The 14,322-nt window shown below is 45.3% G+C and overlaps 1 protein-coding gene across 2 annotated transcripts in view; it reads left to right on the forward strand.

The window, feature by feature from the left end:
- Window positions 1-14,322, forward strand: part of Svil (supervillin) — a 196,748-nt gene that overhangs the window by 106,372 nt on the left and 76,054 nt on the right. For both annotated transcript variants that reach the window (XM_026783048.1, XM_026783047.1), the window contains 2 exons: window positions 9,801-9,858; window positions 12,024-12,115. The gene's annotated coding sequence lies outside the window, so the exon portion shown is untranslated. The remainder of the gene's footprint in view (window positions 1-9,800; window positions 9,859-12,023; window positions 12,116-14,322) is intronic.

Raw genomic sequence — 14,322 nt, forward strand, 5'->3', positions numbered from 1 at the left:
TCCAATGGCAGGACTGTGTGGGCTCTCTAACTGGAGGACTGTGTAGTGCTCTCTAACGGGAGGACTGTGTGGGCTCTCCAATGGCAGGACTGTGTAGTGCTCTCCAACGGGAGGACTGTGTAGTGCTCTCCAATGGCAGGACTGTGTGGGCTCTTTGGCAGGCATGCTTTGTGATGTGGTTACAAATAAGTCTGTAGTCGGGGACGACTTCTCGTAGGACAAAGAGGTTTATCTTGTTTTCCTGGGCTCTTTCTGCTGTAGCATGTACTGAGTCATTCAATGAAGTATGGACTTTATTAGAAATGTTTGTTTCCCTTCTGGGGTGGGGGTGGGGCAGCTAGAAAACCTAGGCTCTCAAACATGCTAGGCAGACATTCCCTGTATATAGTCTTAGTGACGAAAGACAGATGTGGATGAGGCGAGAATGTGGCTCATCCCTTGCAGTGCCAACCTGGGCTCCAAGTTCCACCCTTGGTTCTCCCATGAAGGTGGATGGAGAGACTCCACAGAGTTGTCCGCTGACCTCTGCACAATTTGTCTTCACACTTGAGCTCAGAAACACACACACACACACACACACACACACACACACACACACACACACGAGTAATAATAATAAATAAACTTTTTAATGGGAGAGGGAAATTAAAATTCATCTTAAAAGAAAAGGTCCAATGTTAAGGAGTAACCATGCTTGGGTATAGTTACATGTTTTGCTTTTTTTTTTAATCTTTTTTTTGTTTGATGTGGGGGGATGGAATTCAGGGCTCCAGTGAGCCCCATCCCAAAGCCCATGCCTTGCCCTTTCTAAGGAAGAAAGTCAATCACTGACCCCATGGCCTAGGCTGCTTGCTGACTGCTGTGAAGGTACAAGCTACACCCAACAGCGGTCATATTAAACATGCATCTGTCTAGGACAGCACAGCTTATGGACTCTGGCCTGCACTGTTCCAGCTGCTCGTGATAGCATCTGGGTCCTCACAGCAACCCTGTAGCAAAAGCAGCTTTTCTTCAGACATGGCTCTGGGTGGGTCTCTCGTTCTACCTACTGCTCATAGATAGGGTGGGCATATACTTGACTGACCAACAGGAAGCTGGAGAGATGCTTCAGAAGAATCAGCTGGATAGCCAGGGTTTTGAGGGCCTTGGGACTGACTTTATTTAAAAATGTGTCTTTAGCTTGATTGGTGATGTCCTTTTCATAGTCTGAAACCTCACTAAAGGAAGGAACTCACTTGGTCACTTGAGTGTCCATTGTCCTTCAGTGCTGGTTTCCCAGAACTCCCAGAGGAGACTCAAGCATGAACATGCTAAAATACTCTCTCTACAGCATTCCATGGTATCCATATGTAATTTAAACACATCTGTAGCTATAGCCAGCTGTTACAAGGCACTGTTTAGGTAGTATCTTATGGTTTCCATTGCTGTGATCAAACACCACGATCAACAAGCAAGCTGAGGAGGAAAGGGTTTATTTGGCTTACATTTCCTCATCATTGCTCATCACTGAAGATGTCAGGACCAGAATTCAAACAGGGTAGAATCCTGGAGTCAGGAGCTGACGCAGAGGCCATGGAGGGATGCTGCTTTCTGATAGAACCTAGGATCACCAGCCCAGAGACAGCACCACCCACAATGGACTGGGCCCTCCCCCATTAGTTGCTAATTAAGAAAATGCCTTGCAGCTGGATCTTATGGACAAGTTTTTTCTCAATTGAGGCCCCCTCCTTTCAGATAACTCTAGTTGTGTCAAGGTGACATAAGACTAGTCAGCACAAGTAGTAATGACAAAAACATCTGTAGGTATTCAATAGATTTAACTACATTTGTGGTTCAAGAACATGGAGGACTGACTGTGCACACTGCAGAAGTCAGGAAGGTCAATAGGTATAAGAACAAAGCAGTACTGGAGATGGAACCAGACCTTATTCATGCTAAGCATTCTCTCTTCCACTGAGCTGTATCCCAACTGGGATGAGATGCTAACTGAACTGGGAAGTTCTGCAGGTAACAGAACACCAGTTCCCATTCACACTACACTCTCACAACACTGAATCCTCTGTACATCCTGGGCAACAGTTTGCTTCACAAGCCTCAGGGGGCCAGTGATATGGTGGCTATTGGGTTATATGCAGTGATGGAAGCCAAGACCATGGACCAGGTTGTGAATATCTGTGGAGGATTGCAATGAGAGGGAGAAAAGAGAAAAGGAGGAGACAGAAAAAGAATATAAACATATGATTGATAAGGGAATAAAGAAAGAAATGAAAGAAGAGGGGGGGTTAATGAAAGCACAGCCAGATAGATAATATATCTTTTCATATGCCTTTCCATCCCACTGCTTATAGACCCCAAAGCCATATGTGAAGAAATGCTGGGTTCCTAGGTATTTTCTCCCTGTCTGAAAGGACAGCATGATATATTTTAGCTCAGTGTCAACATCTGATGAGAATCTACGCTTCGCTGTTTTTCTCCTGCTGAACTTCAGAGGTGTCTCTGGGGTTTTCAGCTAGTGCCTGTTGCCTTCCTTCCCTCATCTCATTAGTCTGACAAGATCCATTTACACCTTTGTTCCAGGTTCTCCTCCCAGCCAAAGTGCCTGGCACACCTAGCAGCTCTTCCCCACCCACCTACCACTATTTTCTCCCTCCTAGATAAACTCCTTAGCAGCATTCTTTCCAGGGAGTTTTCCCCGTCTAACCCCATGTCTTCGAGTTGGACATCGCATGACTTTTACATTGATGTTTCAGCTCTGGACCCTGGTATAATCCATGAGACTGGGGAGGCTTTTAGGCTTATCAAGGGTGTGACTTTGAGGCATTGAACTCACTTGTTTATCTAGCCATTTCAACCCAGCGAGGACTATGTCTTCCATTTTTCTCTACTATCTTCCCATGGGTACCCAATCTGCCTTCCTGGTGCCAGTGACACCTGAGCAAAGGCTCATTCATCTCTCGCTGGTGTTCCTCCACTAGTTAGCAAATGGACCCTCTGAGAGCCAGGAGTGTGTATTGGGTACCAATTAATGACAGCAGTGAAAAGCACTGGATGTGGATCATTACCACTCTTGTTCTTAAGATGCCCTTCAGAGGTCCCATTAATAGTCAAAGCTCCTCCTGGTCATTCTCATATAGCTCTAGAACTCATGTGAGCCACCGGGTACCATGTCACCAGCTGGATTGGGAGACTCACAAAACCATCCTAGCAATTGGTGTTTCCTTGCATCTGTCCATGTAAAAACCATCCAGCAGTGAGTACTGAGGGGAGGGATTGTGGGAGAAGCCTCCTCCGCTTCCCTTGGTGACTGAGATAGTGCTGACTCTCCTGCTGCAGGAGAGTACTTTCTCAGTGAAGCTGCTACGTCCCCCCCCCCCCCACACACACACAGTATTTCCAGAGGTGCTGCTTATTGTGCACAGTAAACCCTGGGACTCTGTTGGCCAAGTTCATTTCAGAACCTTTGTGGGTTGATGCTTCACATGGGTTACACGTGTTCTTAGTGCCACTCTCTGAACACTCTGGACATGCCTGAGGCCTCAGCTCCTCTTCCTGGAACTGACTCTGTATTTGACTATTGTAGGGACCTCAGATAAATGGAGCCACCAATATTTGGCTGGTTCATCTCAGTTAGTGTAGCAACCTTGGTTTCCCTCTTGTTGAACGTGTCAGAACACCATTCCTTCTGAGGGCGCCAATGTTCCATTGTATGCACATTCTGGTGTTCGTCAGCTCACGCTGGGATACTGGCTGCCAAGCCTTCCTAGGGTCTTGTGCAGGCTGGGCAAGTACATGCATTGGTGAGCTGCACCCCCATCCCCAGTGCATGTTTTAAACATGAGCCTCTCTTTGGTCCTCTGTTGTTACTCTGGGAATCCCTGGCCCATTTGCTGAGGGAACCTGGACTTTCTTCCCAAGAATCATTAATAAGAAACCCTAATTCAACTTGAAAGTTTTATGATTAATTTTTTCAGGACAACTGTTGACATTTTTCATTTGAAGTTTTATTTCAAAGGCATTAATGACTCTTTAAGAGGATGTCAGGAAGTCTTTGCCTCAGAAAAGGAATTCTGATGTATAAAGGCATGGTTTCCTTTCAACATATCTAATAGAGAGGTAGCTGCAAGTTGTAATATATCTCGTTGTTGAAAGTATTTCTGCCCTTTCATCCCTGCACACACAGCCTGTTTTAAATTACCTTATGGCATGATGGAAGGTAAAATTTTATTTGCAGACTTGTCCAAAATATTGCTGTGAAGCAGGAGCTGCAGAGCCTCCAGGGAGCCCACAGTGGGGGAAGGAGTGAGGGATGCAGAGAGGGTGTGATGAGAGGGGAGGGAGAGGGCCCACTGGGCGTCAAGCCTTCCCACTCAGCACATAAATAAAGTCCACCAGAGGCTTGGTCGGTCTGGCATGCAGCACACTCCTTCATGGAGCAATGAAACCGTATATTCAGCCTTGGAACTTCCACCATCTTTAGAAGTGTATGTGAGCTTTAGGTGACACAGTTTCTGTGGTGCATCTTGATCTTAGAAATTGTCACTAGCTCACGATAGTGTGTGTCTGGATAGCTGTCTGTGCCGTTCTGCCTTGTCATTTCTGTTCAGCTGTTTCCCAAGAGTGTGAGAGCTTCCGTCTTCATTGGGAGGTGCGGAGTGGCACCCAAGGCTGCCACAGAAGTGATGTGCACCAATGGGAGGTGGGGATGGCACCCAAGGCTGTCACAGAAGTGATGTGCCCCAATGGGAGGTGCAGAGCAGCACCCCAAGGCTGTCACAGAAGTACTATGCACCAATGGGAGGTGCGGATGGCACCCAAGGCTGGCACAGAAGTACTGTGCACCAAATCTCCAGAGTTGTTATGTGGGGGTCAGCCGAGAAGGAGGCTGAGAGTGAGGCCACAGGAACTCTCACTGACCTCACTGTTGCTCCCCTCGCTTGCTGTCTTCAGGCTAGCCAGAGAATGCTGTTCTGCCTTTAGAAATACATTTTACAGGAGCAGGGATGGATGTCGGTTGGCGGTATGCCTGCGTAGCATGCATGAAGCCCTGGGGTCAACCCCTAAAATTGTATAAACTAGACGTCCTGTGTGAGATTCCCTGCCTGTAATCTCAGCACTCGCTTGGGAGTTCAAGTTCAACCTTGGGCTACAGAGTGGAGTCTGAAGTCAGCCTGAGATACTCGAGACCATCTCAGAGGGTGGGAGGGGCTGAAAAAGGTAAAATTGAAGGGAAGAGATTTTCTAAGTAGCCCGTTCATGGACACACACACACACACACACACACACACACACACACACACACACCTGTTGGATAGTTATTTCCTCTGGGTTGGACATGACCACTGCCATCTTGAGTCAAACCCCCCACAGGAGACTCTTCGGAGACCATGCCTATAAACACTCCCTCTAAAGACCCTCACAAGGCTCCTCTCAGGGTTATGTGATAGATGAACAGCTGACTGGGAGATTCTTTGTTGGACAACTAAAAGGAACTTCCATCCTGTGGCTCACCCACCCCTCAGTGTTTCCTGTCCAGGAGCCCAGTTAACCCACTGATATACCAAGGTGAACTTGGAGGAAGTCTCTTTGGTCTGCGCATGCCCTCAGTGGCTGTAGTGAATAGACTCTGTATCCTCCCAGGAAATGTCAGCTTTCTCAAGCCCTCCCTGGCAGGCTTTGGCAGGCTTTGGGAGGACACAGGGGTCCAATGCCTGCAAGCACTAAGCACAGAGGTGAGGACATGAAGGATGCAGGTCTTCGCATCATTACAAAAGGAGTGGCCTTTAACCAGTTAGGCCGCTGGTAGGCTCCCTCCTGGTTGCCCTGGTTTCCACATTCTCCTTTGTGAGAGGACCTCTATAAGGACAGTTGTCTCTTGCATTGCAAGGGCCCCTGTAGTCAGAGCTACAGCAGTGAGCCGTTTTGTGCTGTCCCTCTGCCCTTTGTCACAGCCAATACCCTTACCCGATGGGCCGTCCCTCCAGTCCCTCATGGACGCTTTCTGTTGACATGAAATGTAGGATTATTTGATCTCACTTGGTTTCCTACAGATTAGGAGAAGGTTACATTTTACACCCATTGTTTCATAAAGAACTTTTTCTTTTTTCTTCCATGACATTTGCTTTGTTTTGGGGTTCTCTGACAAAGCCAACAGTTCTAGTAACTCTTCCAATTCCCTTCATCTGTCTTGTTCCCACACTCTGCAGAGGTCATGTGACATCCATCCCCTGCCCAGGAGATGAATATTCGGCAGCTTTCCCCAAAGGGAGCTGTATCCTCAGTACCTTACTGTTCCTTCAAGTTTCTTTTGTTTCTTTGTTTAGGTTTTATTTTTAACAATTTTATCTACCACATTCTTCCTGGATGAGCAAGAAGTAACTGAGCAGGTAGAGGAAGCACAAAAGGCTGCTGACTGGTCGTGTCCTATAGTCTCCCGTTGTCTTAGCTCTCTTGGCATAGGGTAAGACACCTGACAGAAGCAGCAAGGAGAAGGATTTAGATCAGCTCTCAGCTTAAGAGCATACAGTTCATCTCGGCAGGAAAGCACATTGAGATCCATTGCTGTGGATTGTACACCTGAAGCCCCTCACGTCTCAGGGGACTAAGATACAGAGCGCTTGGACAGTAACCCCCATAGGTCTATCCCAGTGACCACCCCTGCCAGCCATACTTCCTTCCTCAAACATCCCATAACCTCCCTAAACACTGCTACCAACTAGCAGCCAAGTGTTCCTTTATCTGAGAGTGTATCTTTTGTTTCAAAGAGTAACATGCTCGTCCATCCATCCATCCATCCATCCATCCATCCATCCATCCATCTGTCCATCCATTGGTTCTTCATTTTCAGCTGTATCTGTATCTGAGATGATTGATCTGGTTTGGTGATCTAAACCTAAAGCCCAAAGAATCTTTTAGTTTTCAGAAAAGACTATTCCATTATTTCATGCAGATATTTACTGCAGACCTATTATATGCCGGTTAGATACAAACAAATGTTTAGGATCAAAGATACAAAGGCCAACAAACTCAGGGTCCCTGCCACTGCATAGAGTTGGGATAAATAATGGCCTTGACTCCCCTCCCTGTTGATCCCATGACTCCATAGCTACCAGTTCTCTCCTGGAAGCAGGTTTCCTTCTTAGCCCAGTTTCCTTACCCTGTAATGGAGCCTATTTCCTGTGGGTTTCTTTAATGTCCCTTTGTAGGGAGGAAACAGTCCATCTCTAATTATTGTCAATTGTTCTTCCAAATTTATTATCTGGCCTTGAGCCCTTCAGTTACAGGCTGCAGATGGAACAACGCAGGCATCAATCTTATCGCTAAAGCTTGACAGCTTCTGTCTGAGATTAAAACGGTTGACTCTCCTGGTAATATCTGCCTTTTCTTTCTCTACAGTTTTGCTCATATGTTGCTTATAAATCTTAACTCTTAAAGTATGAATTTTTGGCTCCAGGTTAAGTGAAATATTTTATTTAGCTCAGCCAGAGCTAAGCTTGGGCAGCCTGGGAACACTTAGGCAACTCACCGCACCCCAACATGTTGGGTCCCTCTCTGGGGTTTTCTTCTTTGGGGCTATTTGGTATTAGGCTAGTTCTTTTCAACACTGTCATGATAGTCTCAGCGTTATCTTCTTGAGCAATACATTCTCTGTGATTCCCCAAGGCCTTGCTGTGGCATAATCTGAAATGCCTTCTCTGGAACCCTGTCTGTTGCAGCATCTCCAGCTCTAATTTCTGTTCATATCTGACGAAGGAGTTTAATTTGTTGCAGCCTTTTGCTTTGTGTGCACTGTAAGCTCAAAGACACGTGTGCCTGGTCGCTCACTGTAGCCCTGCACTCTGGAAATTTGCAACCCAATTTTGCTTAGAGCTGCCCAAGGCCATTGCTGGTTAAGAATTAGCTGTCAAATTGGGCTGGTGGTGCCCACTGTTCCCTGTGCAGCCATGTTCAGAAACCCAGGGCTTTCTAGCTGCCTGGGAGCCTTCAGATTCTCCGAGAAACAAGGTAAGATGGGAAATATGGAAAATACATTTCTGTATCCATTTTCTAATGTCTTTGTTGTGGAAGCTAATATTCTCAGCATCCAGCTAATCATCTAGCTGACTGTCTAAAAGGATGCTTTAGCTATCAGAGTCCCTAGCTACGCTTGTAATTGCTGAAAATGTCTTTTTCCTTTCTATTGCTAAACCTTGAAAGCTTTCATATGACAAAATTGCTAATTAAATTCCAAACTTTGGATCAAATTATGGATATGCTGCACTGTACCTAAAATATTTTCAGAAACGACAGTCTTACATGTGAGTTTCCTTCCAGCAGGCAGTGGTGGGAGAGTCTCTCTTTCTTAACTCTTCATGTGAGACAGTTTGGAGAAAATACTATATCTTTCCAGTGGCTTCTTTTCCAACCCAGAGAAATAAGTGCTTCCCGTCTGATTGCTCGAGTGCTGTTATGTATGTGGTGTCAGAACAAAAGTGAGATGCTGTGGGTATCTAAATGCTGCTCTGAAGCCCAGCCGTTATCTACCCTGAATATTTCATAGCACAAGTGCTCTGCTGGACAAGACTGGAACAATTCAGCAACTTCCTTTTATAACATCTGTTAGCTTTTCTTTCTTTCCTTTTTTTAAATCAGAATTATCTTTTTTGGTATAGTTATGACAGGATGCTTGTGTGTGCTTGGAATGAAAATTGTATGTCTAGTTGACTTTATACTTTTAATTTCACTATGCCTCCCTGTTGTTTCTAACTTCCAGTTTTTAGGACTTGAGATATGTTTCGAAGGATAAAGAAGTATTGGCATCTGTTATGTCTTGCACCTTTACCCCTGCCCCTCGGGCTCTGATTCTAAATAGTAAACTACAAAGGTCCTTGCTAGGGGGAAGGAATTTCTGTCTCAGGTCTGCTTGAATTTGTTCTCTGTGCCTGAAGCTGTAATGCATATTGTTAGCTGTGACCCCATATACATCCTGTCTCTGCCTGGTTTTCATTAACACGTTCACCCTGGATGTGTGATTTTCCTGTATGGAATTGTTACCAGCTGTCTTTACATCATATATCCTATCTTCAAAAACAAATGAGTCTGTCCAGTGGGGTTGCTCAGTAGGCAGCACTTGTCACCAAATGCAATGACTTGAGTTCACTTTCAAAGACATTACATGGTAGAAAGAGAGAGCCGACTGCTGAAGGTCGTTCTCTAACCCCCATTGTGTGCTGTGGCTGATGCATACTTACACACAATACACATGTGTCACCTGCACCTTGCCCTGCGACCTCTGCACACATACCGGCACACCGTGTATATGTATAGTTGTCGAGATTTTAACAAAAGCAGAAAGGACACAGCCAAGGCACCTGTTGCTCTTCAGCGCCCTCTACCTCCCCACCTTCTCTAAAGGAATCTCCGATCTTCCAGGCACATTACCTCATTATCTCTGCTTATCCTGACCCAAATCACTCAATTATTTTCTCTTTCCCCCCTTCTCAGTATATAACTGTTACTTGGTATTTAATTGTTTCAAATTATTTTTTTCCATAACAATTTGAAATGGCTTTGAAAAATGTCAGAATGTTTGTTTAACCTATGAGCTGTGCAGGGCCCTCTTGATAAGGGAAGAAAGCAAACCAGGACTTATGTGTGTGATTTCTGTGTCGAGTTTGATTCTCAAAAGTTTTTTTTATTTAGTTAATGATGTCCTTTTTACCTAAATTACAAGTTCCAGGGGAGTTTGAAGGTTGTCTTCTCTTTGGAATGTTCTTAAGTGACTATGTAATTATTTTAACATTGTGCTATTTCCTTTTCCTTAGATTTCAACAAGAAAAACTTAAGCTTCATTGGATTCCCACATCAAAGAAAAGCTGACAGGTAATGTGGCCTCTGTTCAAGAACTCTTATGCTTTGGAGATATACGATGGCTTTTAAGATAATCCCTTAAATCCCCCTTCTTTCCTGGAAAAAGGAAGAGCTGGGAATAGAAGCCAGGGCCTCACACATGCTAGACAAATGCTTCCCAGGGAACTTCAGGCCCAGCCTCCAGGGCTCTTAGATTTCCAACCCATAAGTTTGTTTGGCAGGTTTTCTGCCTAGGGTGTTATTTAGTTATATCAAGAGCTGGTGGCCTGATTCAGTGGTACAGTTCCTACCTAGCCTGTTTGAAGTACCAGGTTCAGTTCCAAAACACGGTGTGTGTTTGTGTGTGTGTGCCTGCCTGTCTCTCTCTCTTTCTGTATAAAGCAGCTGAGTTAACAGTGTTCCCTGCATCAGTGACTCTTCTATACACCACGCTGTTTCTGGGACCCAGTTTGGGAATAGAATGTGTGCTTGTCACTTGTAGCTAATTGCCATCTTAGGAGTGTTAGCTTTCTTTTTCACTGACCTCTTTTCAAACTCTTTATCAGGGAGCTTTTGATTTTTTTTTAAAGCTTAGCCTTGTCCCTCCTGTCTTTTTTTCCCTCCCACCCCTCTTCCTTTCTTGCTTCCCTCCCTGCATCCACCCACTTGTGAGTCCTTGTTGTCAAGTTCCTTGTCCTCGGAGCATTATGAGTGCCAATCTAATTTACCTACTGTGCCCAGACCCTTTGCACATTGCTGATGTAAGACACTACAAGTGAAAGAATGAGCCACACGAGGTGGGTGCACTGGGTCCCTTCCTGGAGGTCACTGCCCATGGCACAGGTCCAGAGTCATCCCTGATACACTTGGGCATGAGTCTCACTCAGCATGTACATCACTGTGCTAAGCGGAACCAGCCCCAGTGCCGGCCTCCTTTCCCCTCAGATGCTCTTGTCCCTACTCCATAGAGGCTCTCACACTTGGGTACACTTTGTAGTAATGAGTTGTCTGAATCTGCGTTCATTATTGGAGAGTGGATCTTATAAACATACTACACAGGAAAGTCTCTGCTATATTCCATGCACATCTAATTATACAGTGAATTAGAACTGTGATTCGGGATAATGGTTAACAAAAGCACAAATGTATTATTTGAGTCACCCATGATTCATGTCTGTGGCATGTTTTAATGGTACCTTGGGCTTATTCCCTAACCTTTCTCTAGCAGATTGTCTTAAATGTAGTGAAGCTAATAAATAAGGAAAGATAAGGGCAAGGAGAGAGGAGGGAGACATTATTTATTCAAGGATAGGAAAAGTATAAACTGGAAGTCAAACACTTTGGTGACCTTGACTCAGTGGGACACTGAAGTTATGAGTCACTGCTGTTATTTCATGTGAGCTGACTGCAGTAGCCTGACTGGCAGTGCACCAAATGTCAGATGTGCTAGTGGTACACGGTCTGCATGCATGCAAGAAATACAGGCTGCTAGACACCGGCAAAGAAACCCCACATTATGAGGCAGCAGGGTTTCACCTTCCTTGTCTCCTCATTTACCTTTTGGTAATTAGCAAGAAGTCAGCCCTGGTGGAAATATTCAAACAACAGCAACAACTGCAAAGCAGGCAGGCCAGTGACCAAGCATTTGACGCCTCCAAGTTTGCAGACGTGGAGTCTTGTGAAGATAGGAGAACCGTAGCTGGGGTCAGTATTACAGGGAAGAGCTAAGCCACACCCCTTTCCTTACTAGTGTTCTCTTTCACTTCCTCTTGTATTTATGACAAGTTTTCATGGGAATTTCCTGCCTTTTGCCCATGCTGCTGTTTAGTAGTTTGAAGGCACATGCAATATTAACATAATTTATCACTGGAAAAAGAATCCAGACTTCCTCAACAAGCTGCTGGCTTTCTGAGGAAGACATGGTAGCCCAGGAAGGGTGGGTGTGTACGCCTAGCATACTCAGCTGTTCTGGGATCAAGAGGCTGTTGCCAGTCTGAATAGAGGTCTGGCTGTCTTTTTTCCACCACACACACCAGTGATGCCAGTGTAATTACATAGTTGAACACATATACACAAATTATTATGTTAACATAAATATAACTAAATGAAAAAGTCACCAGTTTTGTTTTTATGCTTAGTGTTTTCCACTCAATATTCTACACCTTAATTTAATGCTATATTAATGGGATAACTTTCAGCTTTCAGAAAGAGTTTTGCTTTGACTATAAAGAAGAGCCTGCTAACCACAGGAGAGGCCTTGATGCCAAGTGTTTAGCTGCACTCCCTAAAGGTAAGAGTTCCTTTAAGGGGCTTGACACTGCCTGGGCACAACTCTCCATGACACTTGTGCTGATGGATTCTCACTTGCCTGTGGTCTCTTCCACATCCCTTCCTCCTCTCTCCAAGCACAGCTTCACTTTAGAGAGTTTCCTGAACTTTGCACATCTCCCATTCTTCTGGAGTTTATTCTCACCAGTGGCTTCTGGAGGCTGAGTGAAGAGGAGAAAGAGCACAGAGTCCATACTCTAGGCCTTTAGCCTTCCTAAGGGGCTGAGAATAGCTCAGTTGGCAGAGTATTTGCCTAGCATGCAGGAAATGGCTTTGATCCCCAGCACCGCATGATCCAGGCTTGGTGGCCGAAGCCTAAAATCCCAGTGCTGGTGAAGGGGAGCCTGGGGACAGGGAAAACTCTGTCTGTCTGTCAGAGAGCTAGAGAGCTGGCTCAGCAATAGTCAGAGCACTTGTCCTGGCAGAGGACCTGGGTTTGGCTCCCAGCACCATGTGGTGATTCACAACTGTCTATAGCTCCAGTTCCTGGGGCTCCAGCACCCTCTTCTGACATATGTAGGCAGCAGGCATCAACATGGTGCACATACATACATGCAGGCAAAATATTCACGTGCTTTAAAAAAGAGAGAAAGAACATTAAGTCAGGTGGGTAGGGCAGAGCTGGGGGAGGGTAAATGTTTAAAATGTATTATATAAAAATTTTTAATTAAAGATTATAAAATTAAAATGTTGTTTTAAAACATTCAAACTGATTCTAAAGGCAGCTGGTCTCCTAGGCGCCCATCCTTCTCCATCAGCCCCTCCCCCTCCCCCAGGGCTGCTCACTTAACCTGCTTCTTCCTGATAAACGGGATAGGAATTTATGCTCAATAGCTTTGCAGCTTAATTTATTTGTTTGTTTGTTTGTTTGCTTATCTGAAACAGGGTCTCGCTATATAACCCTGCTGTCCTTGAACTCATAGAGATCCACCTGCCTTTGCCTCCCAAGTGCTAGGACTAAAGACATCATTGGTCTGGCTTTTCTTGTAGGCAACAGAACTGATGGACACTATATCTGTTATCTTTTGAAGTTTTAAAATATTTTATTACACTTATTCATTTGTGTAAGTGTGTATTGGTGTGTATGTTCCAGAGAGTGCATTTGGGAATCAAAGTGAATTGAGCTCTTTCCTGCCACCATGTGGGTCCTGGGGACTGAATTATGACCCACCGAGCCATCTGAGCGGCTTCCACAGTTATCTTTCCTGGGTTACGCTTCCCGTTGGCAACAGGTGCACTTGCATTGGCTTCTTGCGCCTGCTCTAAACTGGCTCCCTCTGCATTTGCCTCTGACAGGATTTAAGCATTGCCTGATAATTACTTCCCAACAGCAACTGCAGTGTAAGGAATGATCACTTGGATCCAAGTATCTGTATCCAGACAGAGCAGTGGAGCTCTTCCTTTAGAAAAAGCTGGCTGAGAAAAGGACAGGTTTTTATGGGGTTCCCCCTCCCCTCTGCTCTGAAAGGGAAAAAAGTATAAAAGAAATTAGATCAGAAGATATCTTCTTTTAATAGGAACTAAATCCAGTTTCAAAGGCACACGAACAACCTGGAAGCTCAGCAGACGATGTGCCCAGACAGACTCTCCTGAGGATGGGCACTTGGAAGAGTTCCATGGCTTGGCCTATGGCAGAGCATGTTTCAGTCTCTCAGTATCTGTACAACTGCCAGTAAAATGCATGCTTGACTTACAAGGACATAGATAAAATTTTATATGAAGAGTGGTGAGTATTATAGCACCAGCGCCCCACGGGGGGAAACATGCCCCAGGACTCACAGTCAGCATCTGAAACTGGGACAGGGCTGACCCCATGTGTGCCTTTCTTCACTATGCATGTATACATATGATCACATTTAATTTATAGCTTGGGCACAGCAAGAGATGACCAGTATGCCACACTGAGAGTTGTGTGAACATGGAGCCTAACTCTTGAAAGACTGAAGACTATGCCCATGCTTTGAGAATAGAGCTGAGTACAAGGGCCTGACACTGTGGGAAGCAGGGCTGGCTATCAGGGGTACCACTGCCAAGGGAGGAAGGGTCAGCCTCTACTGACCCATGAACGGTTGTTAGAAATGCCAAAAGACTCATGGATGCAGAGGAACCATTCAGAATTCCTCAAAAGGACTCGTGGATGCAGAGGGACCATTCAGAATTCCTCAAAAG

The sequence above is a fragment of the Microtus ochrogaster genome, chromosome 16, assembly GCF_000317375.1.
Source record: "Microtus ochrogaster isolate Prairie Vole_2 chromosome 16, MicOch1.0, whole genome shotgun sequence".
In the NCBI taxonomy this organism is placed as follows: domain Eukaryota; kingdom Metazoa; phylum Chordata; class Mammalia; order Rodentia; family Cricetidae; genus Microtus; species Microtus ochrogaster.